This window comes from Pongo abelii, chromosome 16 (genome assembly GCF_028885655.2).
Source record: "Pongo abelii isolate AG06213 chromosome 16, NHGRI_mPonAbe1-v2.0_pri, whole genome shotgun sequence".
NCBI lineage: Eukaryota > Metazoa > Chordata > Mammalia > Primates > Hominidae > Pongo > Pongo abelii.
In genome coordinates this window covers 55,735,849-55,751,101 of record NC_072001.2, presented here as the reverse complement: position 1 = coordinate 55,751,101, position 15,253 = coordinate 55,735,849, and the positions used below count along the sequence as shown (strand labels likewise).

The following is a 15,253-nucleotide window of genomic DNA, read 5'->3' as shown; positions in this document are numbered from 1 at the left end:
CTGGGGTGACCTCAATCTAAGAGTATGGGCAAAAAGTTTCAAAGCCATTGGGCGGTGGGTGTGTAGCACAGACGAGGTGTAAGGGTTAGGACGCTCTCTGCGCATGGAATTGGCTGTGGAAAGGAGAGGGAGGCTGACCGTCCCAAGGTCCCAGTGAGAGCTGCAAAGCAATAGCCAAGTCCTGGGACCGACTCCGCTGCCGACTCCCTGAGGACTTTGCATTTTGTTTTATTATTCCTCTTCGCGATTTTCGTCTGAATCCCCGTGCGGGAGGGGGGTTTGGGGATGAGAGTGTGTAAATGACCCCCAAGTCTAGGAGCAGAGGTCTCCTGCCCAAAACCTCAAGCCCCAGGTGTTTCTGAGTTCAGCTGGAAGCTCTCCTTGGCGCAGCGCAGACACCGCGCCTGGCTCCCCGAGACCGCGGATAGGCAGAGAAGACAGCTGAGCCCAGCCCGAACCCCACCGGGGATTTCAGGAGGATTCGGCGACCCTTGAGGGTGGAGAACATGAGGGGAGGTAGAGCTAAGGACAGCGGAGGGTGGCCTGGGTTTGATGAGTTCCGGCCGGCGGTTGCCAAGTTGATTGACTCCTGGTCCGTGCCCCCTCCCCCGCGACTCCCCCACCGCCACCTCCACCTCCATCTCAGCCCGGCGCCCAGGCCTGAGCCTTGGCGAAGAGAAAAGGTAAAAGCCGGAATGAGGGTTTGTTAATTAACTGATCGTTCTCCATTAATTCATCCCTGGAGAACGAGAGACAGTCAATCCGCTCTGAGCCGGGGCACTGAGCCGTTTCACAGTCTAAAATCAAAGCGTGAGGTCAAAGCCCCCTCCCCCAACTCGTGCCTGCCAATGAGAAGCTAGGGGGTGGCAGGTGCCGACCAGCCTGTGATTCGTGCCCCGAAGCGACCCAAAGCGTTCTTTGGGTTTGGGCGCTCCAGGCCACCGGTCCCAAAGCACCGCGCTGGCTGAGACTCTGCCCTGCCAGGTTTTCCAGCCCAGCTCTGCCTTCGTTCGCCCCAGGCAAAGTCCTCATGCAGGTTCCTGCAGCCTGCGCCCGGGAACCAGTCCGGGGAGAAGAGGCTTGCTGGGCGCCCCAGCGAATCTCTGGCTGCCGGGTTTCCACTCTCTAGCCCTTGTGCTACCGGCACCATATCTCCACCCGTGGGCTGCCCGCGAGCAACTGAGGTTCCGGAGGGAGTGGGCGAAGGGGCTGCTCCTCGCCCTGACTGCTCCGTCTCTCCAGAGCCCAAGGTAGTACCTTTTCACACACCCACACCACCCCAGAGCCCGGCTTCAGGGCCTCTTACCCAGGCAGTGCCCGCTGAAGCCAAAGAGTGGAGCAGGGCAATGTGGGAAGAAGATAGAAATGGAGAAGGCTACCCCTCAGGGAAAACTCGGTCCCCATCCCCCACCCCCGCCCCCTGGAGGCTCTTGCTGTGGACTTTAATATCCCTCCTCCCCCCACTGCCTGCTGGAAGGACAGACTGACATGTTCTGTTCAGAGACGACCTCTGAGCCATGGAAACCTGGCCGCAGGAGCGCCCTCTGACCTCCAAGCGTGGAGAGCTACATAGCCGAACTCAGGGGACGGCACTGTGGAGGGGGAGGGAGCCTGAGTGCTGGGACCTGCACGCTGGAGGTGCAAACCTGGTGCTTGGCAGGTGCTCGTGGCACCCAGGAGGCTATCGAAGGAGCGCCTGCCTGGGCACCCAGCAACCTGTAGAGGGCCATGCAGCCCTCGGCCCTAGGCCCATGGCCTTTTCCTCGAAAAAGTGAAACACTGGAGAGTCCAGCAGGGCAGGCATTTGGCACCAAACACCAAGCCGACTCTGTGTCCTGAGACCCTGAGGAAGCATGTCTATTACATTTTTATTTCCTTAACTTAAAAGGGATGGTGGAAAGGGCTAGGACTGAGGATTCTATGTTGGTCCACGAGGGTCTCCTGCAAGGAACCAGGAACAGTCTCTTCACAACCTATTTTTAAGTTACTGAAGGAGCCATCTCATTAACATTTTCATATTTTAAAAAGAGTGGGGTTATTTTCTGAAGTTTCCAAATGATCTCTAGCGGGCCAAGTGCGTGACCCTTAAAACGGATTGCAGAGCGCCTTGGCCGTTCCTACGGGACATTAGTGCCTGCCCCCCACTACCAGCTCCCATATGGGGAGGTGCCCCTGGCAGCTTTCCTTGCTGTTGCGCTCAGAGACCCTCCCCCCAGTCTCGTTCCAACCACCTTGCGAGGTCAGGGCTCACTGAGCTCGGTTCCTTCGCTCCGCAGCGGGAGAGTGGTGGCTTCTCCACGGCCCTCTGTCCTCCAGGTGCCGGCAGCCTGTTGCAGAGGGTGAAAACCCTCTGCACGTGGCGCTATATTTGGGGAGGCGCCTTCCGGTCACGAAATAACAGCGGCTGGTGGAAGAAGGGCAACAGGAGGAAATTCCCACCAAATTAACTACCTTTTAAAAATCAATATATGTTCCCTCCATGTACTACTACTTGCTGCTGCCCCATTAAAGAGCAGAGCCACAGGGTTCTCGCCGCGTCTCCTCCCGGATGAGGTGGGGGGTGTGGGTGGGTGGCGTGCCTCTGACGTGGGCGTCTATCAAGACGCAAGATTAGTTTCCAATTAAAGATTCCAGAGGGCTTGGGCCACACGGCAGGAGCTGCGGGCTCGGAAAGAGACAGCGACACACACCCAACAGCAAGCGCAGCACCGCGGACCCAGGGGAAGGCGGCGCGCAGGCCCCAGGTTCGGCCGGGGGTGGGTGTTGGGCACTCCGACCCTGCTCTGCGGGACTTGGAGGCGAGGAAAACTCCAAACCCCGCGGGGCAGTCGGCGGGGCCTCCAGCACCCGGACTGCGCCCCCTTCCCATCCGGTGTTTGCCCCAGAACGACCTGAAGGAGGACCTGAGCCAAGGGGGAGGGGTTCGGTCGGGAGGCGGCCATGAGAAAGTCTCGCCCAGCCCAACCTGGGCTGTGTTTGCCCTGAGTGGCCTTGCGGCCTGGTTGATTGATAACTGGCCCCCGCACAAGTCCATTTGCTTTTTTGTTAATATTTATCCCAGGGGTGACATTTCAAATGTCCCCCAGCTTTTCTGGCCCATGGGAGTCAGGCAGAAGTGCGGGGCCCTAGGAAGAGCCCTTCAATCCTTGAAGACTCCTGGGCCGGGAGAGAAGCCAGGACTGGGAGTGTGGGACGCAGGAGCTGGAAGGGTTCTTGGGCCCAAGAGTTGGGGGAGAAGGCGTCAAGCGCAGCGGTTTCCTCGCGCTTCGCGTCTTGGCGCTGTGGGTCTGGTGTCGCGCAGCTGCTCCCAGCCCGCTGCGGCGCGAACAAAGGGCCGGCAGGGCGCGACCGACCGTGTCCGCTTCTGAGCCCGGGGCGAGGGGCGCCGCCAGCTGGGAGCGCCTCCTCCGAAGGCCTAGGATGGCCTCCTACGGAGACCGAGGAGTCCCAGAGCCCGCCAGGCCGAAAAGTGGCAGTGCATCCCGGTAGTCGACTGGGGACCCTCACACACACACACCTAGCCGACTGCAAAACCAAAAAAGGTCTCGCTCCTGCGGACAGTCACCAGAAGGCTCTGCGTGGTGCCTGTCTCACGGCCGGTGTCTGTCCCCTCGAGGGTGTAGGACCATAGTTCCCTCTGTGTAGTTCTCTCTGTGTAACTGGCATAAACCCGGGTGAGGAGAGGGAGGTGCGCTTGGGGATAAGAAGTGGGCTCGTGGCGACGACTGGAACCGCTATGGCTGGGGCAGGGGAAACCTACTTCTGGGGCTTGAGGGGGGCTGATGGCTATTGTGTGGTAACCTTGGTGTCAGCGCAGCTAGGATGCCTGCCAGAGACCAACTCCTCTACCTGTTCGGAGGTATGCGGCTATCCCGTCAGCGGGTGCAGCACCTATAGCCTTGGAAGCATCTGGAGAGGGATCCCGGTAGCTGGGGCGACCAGCCTGACCCAGGGCACAGCGGTTGCTAGAGACCCAGCCCCGACATCGCCGCTTACAACAGACACTTGGGTCGGACAGTGCTAACAATAGCATGGTTGTGTTGTAGCAGCAGAGGACCCAAATCCCAGGATGCGCCTCTCCTTATCCGCAAGCCTCGAGCCCTCCGCGCTCCCTGCTTCTCTCCATTCGGCTCCCTTTCTTGGGGTAGCCGGGCTGAGCTGCGGGAGCGGCGCGCGCCCCCTGCGGGCCGTCGGGGCTGAGCGCTCCGCGAGCGTCCGTGGTTCAGCCCGCGGCGGCGAAGAAAGGGATGCTTGCTGAGCCTTTGTTTTTAGAACGTCGTTGTTCTAGTGAATTTCAAAACAATAACTATTTTGACAGGAAGAAAGTGTGAAGGAGGAAGAGAAGGGTATCTAGCGGGTCTGTCGGGGTACCTAACAATGCCTGGATGTTACCCAATTCATGAAAACAAAATTCTCATCCCCCGAAGTACACCTCAGCTCTAACCTCCCCAAACAAGATGCGTACTTGGATTTTGTATCCGAAGTATGCTTTTGTTGGCATGTTTTCATTTAAGAAAAGCGGGGTCAAAGTAGAGAAGGTGACCCTGGCGGTCCGAAGTCGGAGGTTGGAGCTGAGGGATATAATACCCGGGGGATTGGCGGTTCCTTTGTTTTGTTGTTTCCTCTTCCTGCAAGCTGACCGGAGTCAGGAGGCAGCCCTGAGGCCTTGAGCTGAGAAGTCTTTGTTTCCTCTCGTGTGGGGTGGGTGAAAGGGCCTTCGGAGGCCGACTGGCCTGGAGCCCCGGCGCGGAGTCAGGACCCTGGACAGGGTCCCACCGCCCTGACGCCTGGTCCCATTTCTCTTAGCCCCTGGTAGGTAGATAGAATGTCTTTGGGAAGTCATAGTAAGAAAACAAAAATTAATAGCTAAAGTTCCGAAGTTTATTAGGGCGCTAGGCCCAGCCAGGAATATACACTGGCACACTGAGGTAATCGAAAAGATCAAACCTATCCTCGTCGATCGGGTTGTTGATCTTTTCGTCCCTCCACGCGGCTTTGTGTGAGTATCTGAGTGCACGTGCACACCTGCTTATAAAATCGGAATTCGCGTCCCTGTGGGTGTGACAGGGGTTGGATCATTAAGCTAAAACGTTCAATTCAGTCCCTTTGATCCGCGCTGGGGAAAATCTATAGTCATCTCTAATCTACGGGGTCTTTAAGGAGGTTGTTACACGAGCTGTTTTGATGTCATTATTTCCACATTCATGGCAAATTCAGCTAATCAAACAAATGCTGCTACCCCAAGTTATCAGAAGAAATCGTTCTTACAGAGCATACCAATAAAATTTATTTCTGATTTTCCTGTAAAACAGAAAATCCTCAAGTCTAATAAAGGTGGGTAATTAAGAAGGAGGCTCTCTAATATCCTGCTCCTCAGCTTGAGGCCTTGTTCCTCAAGTGACATTGCTTGTGCTCTTTGTAAAGTCCGTATATTGGAATATTTAAACACTGACTTAATATTTTAAATCAATCTAGGAGCCTTGATGGTTTGAATGAGAAATGACTAGTTTCCTTTCAGTCCCCATTAAAACAGCAGGATTTCCACACTCTTGGTAAAATTGAATGGCCCCCAACCTAGGGTAGCAAGAGAAGGAAGGTGTTACTGAAGTTGTGGTTGTTAGAGGGTGCATTTCTTATAATGCTGGAGAAAACATTTAACAAATATTTATTAAATAATATTCTCATTGTGTCTCTATTTGAATAAGATGGATAAGCATCTTTGGGGGAAGAAAGCCACATTATTTCTACATGAAAAATGTCACTCTCATAGAGTCCAGTAAAAAGAAAAAAAGTATTTCTTATGTGAATGGATTTAGTGCACAATCATAAATTCCTACCTTCTATCAATAGGTTTGTATAGGTTCTTATTTTAATACAAGTATGTTAATACTAATGAAGCTTAATTTCCTCCTGAGATAATAAGATTGGGCTGGGTGACTAGGCCAATCACAAGACAATCCGATTATTTTGATACAAACAAAAAAATTATTTATCACAGGGTCTTGCTTAGAAGCATCCACATATGTCTCTTCCAAGAGATGTTACAGTATCATAAAATTGGAACAAATTAACTTCTAGAAATTTTCTTTTCTTAATAGCTAATGGATGCTGGGCTTAGTACCCAGATGATGGGTTGATCTATGCAGCAAACCACCATGGAACATGTTTACCTGTGTAAAAAACCTGCACATCCTGCACATGTACCCTGGAACTCAAAATAAAAGTTGAAGAAAAAGAAATTTTCTTCTCTTTTAGATGAGGCAATTTAATAAAACAACAGCTGGACAGAACTAGACCCTAAAGTACAACCAATCTCATTTGTCATAGTAACTGATAAGGAAGAAGCTTAAGTTTTTTGTGCACATTCTATTTGTTGGGTACTGTGATCGGAACATAGATGTTCTCATTGAAGACTCACCATTTATACCAGTGGTTCCCAAATCTTGCTATACATTGGAATCACTTAGAGACCTTTAAAAAACTGATGCCTGGCTGCAGCTTCAGATATTTTGATGTAATTGGTACAGGACATGACATGGGCATTGGGATTTTTATAAACTCCCAGGCGATTTTGATGTGCAGCCAAGTTTGGGAACCATTAGTCTAAGTGGTAGTTACCGCTTTTTTCCCTGTTGCTCTCTTCAGTGAGGTTAAATAATTTACTTGTGATAACGCCACTGGAAAACAGTGATGCCCTGAGCTCAGCTTTCCCAGTTCAAAGCCCAGAACCTTTTCTCCTCCATCCCATGCCTCTGTTGCCAGGACAGGTGCAACAGTTTAGTGGACTCAGAAGGTGGAAATAACTGATTTGAAAGTCTCTACATAATAAGCTCTTGAAATTAGAGAAAGTGTGTCTTTCCTTTGGGATTCTCAAAAAGAGTCACTTGTGAAAACTTATTTCTTTTATACTCAAGACTTGTAAAAGAGATTTTTTAATACTCTTTTTTGAAGAAGCAGCCAGAAAATGTGAGGAAGTGCCAGAAGTAGATGTGAAACCCCAGCCTCCCCATCCCTTTGTTCACTTAAACAATTATTGATGGACAAGACCCATCTCATTAGATGTGCCTGTGGGTGGGGCTGGTCCGTTTGGTCCCTTGCCTTGAGGAGGGCCCAAGGGCCCAGATCTTCCCATACCTTCAGGCTTCGGCATTCTGATCTGCACTTGGACAGCAATTACACTTCTTGGCTCCACATCAGTGCCTGCCTTGCTATTTCAAAGCTTGTCTGTAACTCATATTTTAGGGCTCTGCACTAAAAAGTAATAAATTGACCAAAACTCAGTACATAGGCTGGGAGTTGTCTAGAGGGCATCTTGCAATTTCTGTCAAACACTGCATGTTTCCAGTCACCATGTGTTTCTCATCTTCCTTTGCATATGCCGCCATGGGATATTCAGAATCGACGGTTTCTGAAATCACTGCTTTCGTTTTCACATCTGGTGATGACCTCATAGTCCCAAAGAGAGGTTATCGAAAGAACGCAATAAACTATGTGCTTTTTGCTTTCTTTCCTGTTGTCTTCTAAAACAGATCAATGGGGAAAATTAAATAAACAAACGAGCGAAGCGCGCCACCTAGTGACCTCTGTGCTCGCTGCAGATTCTGCGACTGAAGTGCGTGAGAGGAGTGGCTAACGCGATTCGAGTATTGATGGAGTCACAAAAATCGTTCATTAAGGCAATTTAATCTTTGCTATTAAATGTCCTTTCAATTCATTTGGGGTAATTAAGATGCAGTTAAAGTGATTAAATTCTAATTACTTATGCTAGACAAAGACATATTTGTCACACTAATGCGGTTAACTAAGGACTCAGAAAGAAAGTTAACATTTACTTCAAATGATGCAAGTGGAAAAATCAGTTCCTCTTTTCATCATTAATCCAGTGAGCTGGGTGATTGTGTAATGGCACTACCAGCTCATTAAAAGGGGAAGTGCTGATTTAAATGACTGCTAGGAGGAAAACTGGAACCAAAAGTACCTCAGTACTGTTTGGTCAGCATTCCTGCACAAAATTACTTGGTGTTCTTTCCCTCCAAGCCCCCCACCCCAGAGTAATAAACAGCTCCTGAGTTTCATCCTGACATTAAAAAAGGGCTGCCTCACAGAAAGATTTTAGCATCTGCCTGCAGACGTTGTTAAACCAAAAGATTTGTTTAAATGGTAAAAGAGGACTCGATGTAGAGAGGACCAGGCAGATGGGAAGGGTAGGGAGGAAGAGAATTCCTGAAGGACACAGCTCCAGAAGAAAAATTTCCACTACAGGCTTCAAAAGCCCCCTTTATTCACACCAACACCCATCCTGTTAGGAAGCACTCCTTCTCCTCCCCAGCTCCACATTTACTGTCTAATAGATGGAGACAGATGCCTCTGCCCTGGACTTATACCACACTTGGTTATTATGCACACTCTGAAGAGCGCTAAGTACCTCTGCTGCAGATTAGTCTCTTTTCGGCATTTTTCCACATTCACATGTGGATTAGAAACCATCAAGTCACTGAGGATATTTTGCCATAATCTGCATAGATCGTTCCCAGAATCTTTGTATAGCCTAATTATGAGTGCTCCTAAGGGGAAGATGATTTTAAACTTAATGAATTTAAAGTTTTCCTTACTCACAAAAATGGCTTTTTAAGGAGGCACCTAGTATTTGCCTGGTGGGTATGGGGAATGATCCAAGGACAAGAATGATCAATCAGATAATTGGGGACTGTTTATCCCCCAGGAGACCAGTGTCTCTTAGGATAGTTAAATTTGCATATTGAAACTATAATTTTGGTTTCTTTATCCCATTGAATAATATCACCCCTGTTTATAACCAAAGAAATGAAAGTTATCAAATTTGTGCCACTTAAGTTAAACAAGTATTTTTTTTAAATAAACTGGTCGGCCAGGCACGGTGGCTCATGCCTGTAGTCCCAGCACTTTGGGAGGCCGAGGCGGGCAGATCACAAGGTCAGGAGATCGAAACCATCCTAGCCAACAGGGTGAAACCCTGTCTGTACTGAAATACAAAAAAAAATATTAGCCGGGTGTGGTGGCCTGCACCTGTAGTCCCAGCTACTCGGGAGGCTGAGGTAGGGGAATCACTTGAACCTGGGAGGCGGAGGTTGCAGTGAGCCTAGTTCACACCACTGCACTCCAGCCTGGGCGACAGCGAGACTCCAGCTCAAAATAAATAAATCAATTAAATAAACTAGTCAGTTATTTGAATATTTACAGTCAGTATTAATGTAATGGATCATATTACACCATCTTCAATTACAAAAAAAAAAAAAAAACCCTCTCTGGATTAAGAATACAGTGCCCCAGAGAAAGATTTCTGTAGTAATTAGCTCTTAGACATTGTCAAGTAATTTAACCTTTCTGGGCCTCAGTCTCAATACATGTAGAATGAAGGATTTGGCTTTAGGGTCCCTTCCAGGTGTCACATCCTATGATTGATTGCCTTCTATGATGACTGTGTATCTATCCATGGGGAAGCTTAGTTAGGGACCTAGTCTCTTCTAAGTTTAGTGCTCTGTCTGCAGTTTCAGGACTCAACAAAGTGTAAGCCTCAGGGGGCCAGTCCCTTGTCAGGTGGTTAGGAGGAAATAACCTCTCCAGGCAGGAGCTCTGCCTTCTGGCCCCAAAGTGCTGCAGCTTGAGATTCCATTGCTTGTGTTCTAGTAAGACAAGCTGTTAGCAAGGATATGGGTCATTAGGAACTCTTAACCACTACTGGTGGAAAGGAAAGTAAATTGGCACCTTTACTACAAAAAAAATAGTGTCAATGACTTGGCATCATCTTCTCAACATGGATCTACATATATCTAGCAATTCTGCCCTTTGGCATATATTATAGGTAAATTCATAAATGCTCTTAGAGACGTGCAAAGACTGTTCATGGCAGCATTGTTCCTAAGAGCAGAAAAACTGAAAAAGCCTAAACGTTCATGGACAAGGAATGTGTAAATAAATCATGATATATAAAAACTATTTTTAAAAATATGAGTAATAAACATAAATTTAGAGGATAGGGGAAGGCAGGGAGATAAGAGGCAAGAACGCCCTGTAGCTTCACAAGGCAACTAATGTTCTAGTTCTTTTATTGAGTGGTGGACTCACAGATGTTCATTTTGTTTTTGTGCTTCATATCTTACATATATGGTACATATTGTTTGGTAGGCAGTGATTATTATTTATTTTTAACATTGGGGAGGTAGAAACATTGTTTTTGTCTGATTCCCCAACCCAAGCACTTCAGACCAAACAAACCTCAAGACATACTCTATTGTCATTTCAGCAGGTTCTAGCCCCATACTAAATGTCAGCTCTCATAGGAATTATATCCAGTCAATTTTGGACAGGAGGATAAAATAAGTAAAAGAGGGAATTTCATTAAATATGGAAAAAATAGTTAATTTTTTCACTCATTTGAGCACCTGCTATAGTAAGTTCCGTGCTCAGGACTGGGAATGGAATGTACAACACAATTTTTCTTTGGAACTCACAGTCTAGCAGAGAAGAGAACAAATAACTGTTTACATGTTTCGTGTGTGTGTGTGTGTGTGTGTGTGTGTGTGTGTGTGTTCCAGGAAGGAGAAGTTTAAGGTGTGATGAAGGGACAATTTTGAAGATCTGGAGGATGAGTAGGACTTGGGACAGAAATGGAGGAAGAGGTTTCCAGGCAGCGGGAACAACAGCATGTGTGGGGGCCCTGGCTAAACTCCTTTTGCAGAAGAGCTCTTAGATCAGAATTACAATGAAGCTAAAAGCTTGTTTCTTTCCCAGCACAGCTGAGTGACACAAAACATTGCCATCAATTACAAAAGCATTCTCCAAAGCTGTGGTTTTCAGTGGTAGGGAGCCATGGACTGAGGGTGTCATATTCCTCTAGAAGAGCAAATCAGATTGGAGGGAGAGAAAGGGGGAGAATATGTGCTGCTTAAAAAGTTTCCCAGGTGATTCTAATATAAATTCAAGTGGCAAATTAGAATAATGGTATTGAGAATTTAAGGGTAGATGACTCTTATTTTTACTCCCTTTTCCTACTTATTTCTGGAATAACCTATAGCTCCATAGCTTACTCTGTATAACTGTGTGTTTGTGTGTGTTTAAAAAATCTTTTACCTCTTTTGATTTTTTGAAATCAAAAGTTCACTCAAAACTTCAAGATCCTTAGAGGAATAATTGATTCAACATGCTCCTCCATCTAAAAAAGTTATTAATGTTCTATAGGTCCTCACTACTCAAAGTGTGGCTCCCTAAACAGCAACATCGACCTCACCTGGGAACTTGTAAGAACTGTAGACCCTCAGGTTCCACCCCACACCTACTGAACCTGAATCTGCATTTCAGCAAGACCCCCAGGAAATTCTTGTGTCCATTAAAGTCTGAGAAGCACCACTGATGGCCATGTTACATCACTCAAAATGTCTGTTTTCCTTCATTTGCCCAAACACTGATTGGGTGCTTCCTATGTGCCAGGCACTAGGCTGAGTACAGGCGCACGAAAGAGGAATGAGGTGTTTATTGTATCCTGGAGGAGCTCACAGGGAGGAAGCATGCAGGAAAATAAATACTGACAAAGTCTCTGATCTGGGTAGAAATAAAGTTCTGTGGGAGCAGCCAGGAAAACTGGAAAGAAGACTGAAAGGAGATGACAAAGGACCTGGTGTGTTGGTGCAGCCCAAAGGAAGTTGTGAACTGTCGTGGAGTGAAATGGTCAGATTTGTGCTTTTGAAAGCATGCTGGAGAGGAAGATAATAGGAGGAAAAGTCACAAGGGACGAGCTAGAAGTGGCAATAGATTCTGAGGGTCTGATTATATGTCATTGTCAGCAAAGGTGGAGAAAATGGGCGGCAAAATTTGAGAGCTATTTCTAAAGTCGAGTAGACATGGTGGAGAGTGAAAATGGAAATGGAACAGGCTCCTTGCTTCTGGCATGGGAAGCTGGGTGCTTGGATATACCTTTAACTGCACAGTGGCTATGTAGATGTCAATATAAAGATGGAATGTTTCAGAATAGCTCACCCTCTCAAATACATTCCTACAATAGGTGGGCTCTCTGGCTTCTGTACAGATTTGAGGTATCCAATCAGTTAGATTGTTTCTGCCTCACCGGAACCTGTTACTTACTGAGAGAGACGTGATGTGAGCATGATGCTAATGAGGCGAAGATTGTGGGTCCTTTGGGTCCAGTTTTCACTTCCTGGTGTTGGTGGGCAGTGATGGTTACTCACATTCCATCCAGCCACCTCCCTGGGTACAAGGAGCCCTGAAGAACCAGTGGAAGGGGTTAGCTCAAATCCATCCCTGCTGTTAGAGAAACGAAAGTAACTCCCCAGTAATGGTAGCTCAAGAGCTGTCTATCTATAAACAAAGAAAACAGCAGAGTAGACAGAAGCACAGACATGTAGGTGGGGCAGACAAATGTTGGAAAGTCTTGGTTTGAGTCACTTACAAATCTGTCTGTGATGGAAATTAATCAGTTTAATGGCAAGCATATTTTCATATGAAAACACATTTTACTTTCCTCCGATCTAGTTATTTTCACAGTTGTTCCATGAGCAACAGACTTTTTTAAAGAATTGTTTTTAATTAATAAATATTTTGAACATATACTATATGCACATCATTTTTTTAAATTTGAACAGCATGAAAATGTATACAGAAAAAAACAAGCTTTCCTCCCAACCATATTCCCTAAGTCCCCAAGTCCCCCTCCCTTAGAAGAAACCCCTGTTACTCGTTTCTTGTATATTCTTAAGAGATAGTCTATGGCTTTTTAAGTGTGTGTGTGTGTGTGTGTGTTTCTGTGTGTGTGTGTTCCTCTTTAAAAATAATCAAGGGCCTCTCCCATCTCCCAAAAGATAACTTTCTAGGGAAAGTACTAAACAGCTCTTATTTCTTTTAATTCTTTTGCCAGATAATTGCCTCCCTAGAAGATGCTGCCCAGTGCAATTAACTGAGTAATGAAATTAAAAGAGAAGTAGCACAGGGTGACCACCCCTCTGGGTAGGTTGAAAATGCTCCCAAGTGCTTCAGTGGTGGTCCCTTTATTCTAGCTTATTCTAGCTCTCTTTTTTTTTTTTTTTTTTTTTTTTTTAGACAGTCTCGATCTGTCACCCAGGCTGGAGTGCAGTGGCGCAATCTCAGCTCACTACAACCTCCACCTCCTGGGTTCAAGTGATTCTCCTGCCTCAGCCTCCCGAGTAGCTGGGATTACAGGTGTGTACCACTGCACCTGGCTACATTTTGTATTTTCAGTAGAGACAGAGTTTCACCATGTTAGCCAGGCTGGTCTTGAACTCCTGACCTCAGGTGATCTGCCCACCTCAACCTCTTATTCTAGCTCTTTTATGAAAGACAATTCAATGTGTGAAAGATGTTCAAAATGCAAGCTTATAAAACATTATATCTACCATACAGTTTCCTCTTTTAAAGTAATAAATACACTCAGACACAACCACAATATCATTTTAGAGCACTACCGTCAACACAAGGGTGGAGATTTTTTCCAAAAAGTTAATTATTGTACCGCTTATGTATACTTTTTTGAATTCTGCTTTTGTCATGACATAGCCTTAGTAAATTTTTTTAACATTTGTTTGATACTTACCATGTTCAAGCACCTTGTATCTTATTTCTTAATTTATTTTTTAATTCCAATGCTTTTTTAAAAAGTAACTTCTGGCCAGGTGCGGTGGCTCACGCCTGTTATCCCAGCACTTTGGGAAGCCGAGGTGGGTGGATCACCTGAGGTCAGGATTTCAAGACCAGCCTAAGCAACATGGTGAAACCCCGTCTCTACTAAAAATACAAAATTAGCTGGCCATGGTGGTGCTTGCCTGTAGTCCCAGCTATTTGGGAGGCTGAGGCAGGAGAACCGCTTGAACCCTGGAGGCAGAGGTTGCAATGAGCCAAGATCAGGCCATTGCAGTCCAGCCTGGGCAACAAGAGCGAAACTCTGTCTCAAAAAAATAAATAAATAAATAAATAAATAACTTCATTTCTTGTTGTAAATTATTAGTATTATATACATCCTTTGAGCTGGAGCTGCAGGGTAAAACACTAATAAAGAAAAAAAATACAAGAATCACCCACAGCACCACACACAGATAACCCTGTGTGTGTGTGTGTGTGTGTGTGTGTGTGTGTGTGTGTCTATCCTTCCAATCTTTTCCCTATGGGATAGTACATACTACTATTTTGCAACCTTTTGAACTAAAAAATCCCGTTATTAAATTTATGGTAGAGTATTTGAAAATACATAAAAGAATAATAGAGACAATAAAAAATCTCTGGTAATTCCATCATCCCTGTCCTTTCCCAAATATATCATGAATAGCATTCATTTATTCAGCATATAGATAGAGAGAGAGGATATTTGCAAAAGCCTTCCTTCTCTCTCATTATCCATTTATGATTGGAGTGGACTCAGGCATTCCTTTTTTTTCCAGTGGCTTACAATTCATTACTGTACTTAACTATTTTGGTGCTCAAATTGTCCCAGATTTGACTGATGAGAGCCCTTTTATTCTGACTCCTGTGTCCCTGTGACATGCTCACATTTTTTTTAACTTTCTGGCATCATAAGATGTTCCAACCTCATTTGGTACATATTCTGCCCCAATCCTAGAATGTGCCACTTCTTTGATGAGCCCTGGTTTATCCTGGTGGGGAACAATGTTAGAGTCCAAGACGGCCTAGGCACTATGTGTGCTCACGGCTTTAGGGTGACTTTGGTTTTCTACCCTCTCAGACAAAGCCAGGAAACAGATACATATTCATTTATTTACACACACATACAAATATGCATATACACATCATACATACATAATATCCATGTATGCATAAACATGCTTATATACATGCTTATGTACATATTTCTAAAATCATTAGTTCATACCAGTACCTCCACCTCCAATTGCAATATATCCTCAGAGGATTTTTCCCTGCCTTCCCCCATTCCCCCTATTTATATGTCTTTTCCTGCACAGTGAGAACTCTGGTACCCAGTAACCTACCTCTCTCTCTCTTTCTCTCTCTCTGTCTCTCTCACACACACATTTACTCATTTGCTCAATCCTGTAATACATCTAAAATCATTTCAAAATTGCTTTGCCCATACCCATAAAATAAACAAACCTGCTTAAAAATGCTTTAGTTAAGATTCATTTGCAGCCCTGGAAGTGATTCTAATGCATGTTACAGCTTGATAAGCACACCCCAAAATATACAGCTTGGGTTTGTTATATGTGTATGTGTGTGT

At 46.1% G+C, this 15,253-nt stretch overlaps 1 protein-coding gene across 1 annotated transcript in view; it reads left to right on the top strand.

Moving 5' to 3' along the window:
* The window catches only part of ONECUT1 (one cut homeobox 1), a 37,279-nt gene that overhangs the window by 2,076 nt on the left and 19,950 nt on the right, over positions 1 to 15,253 (top strand). The gene's annotated exons all lie outside the window — the stretch shown is intronic.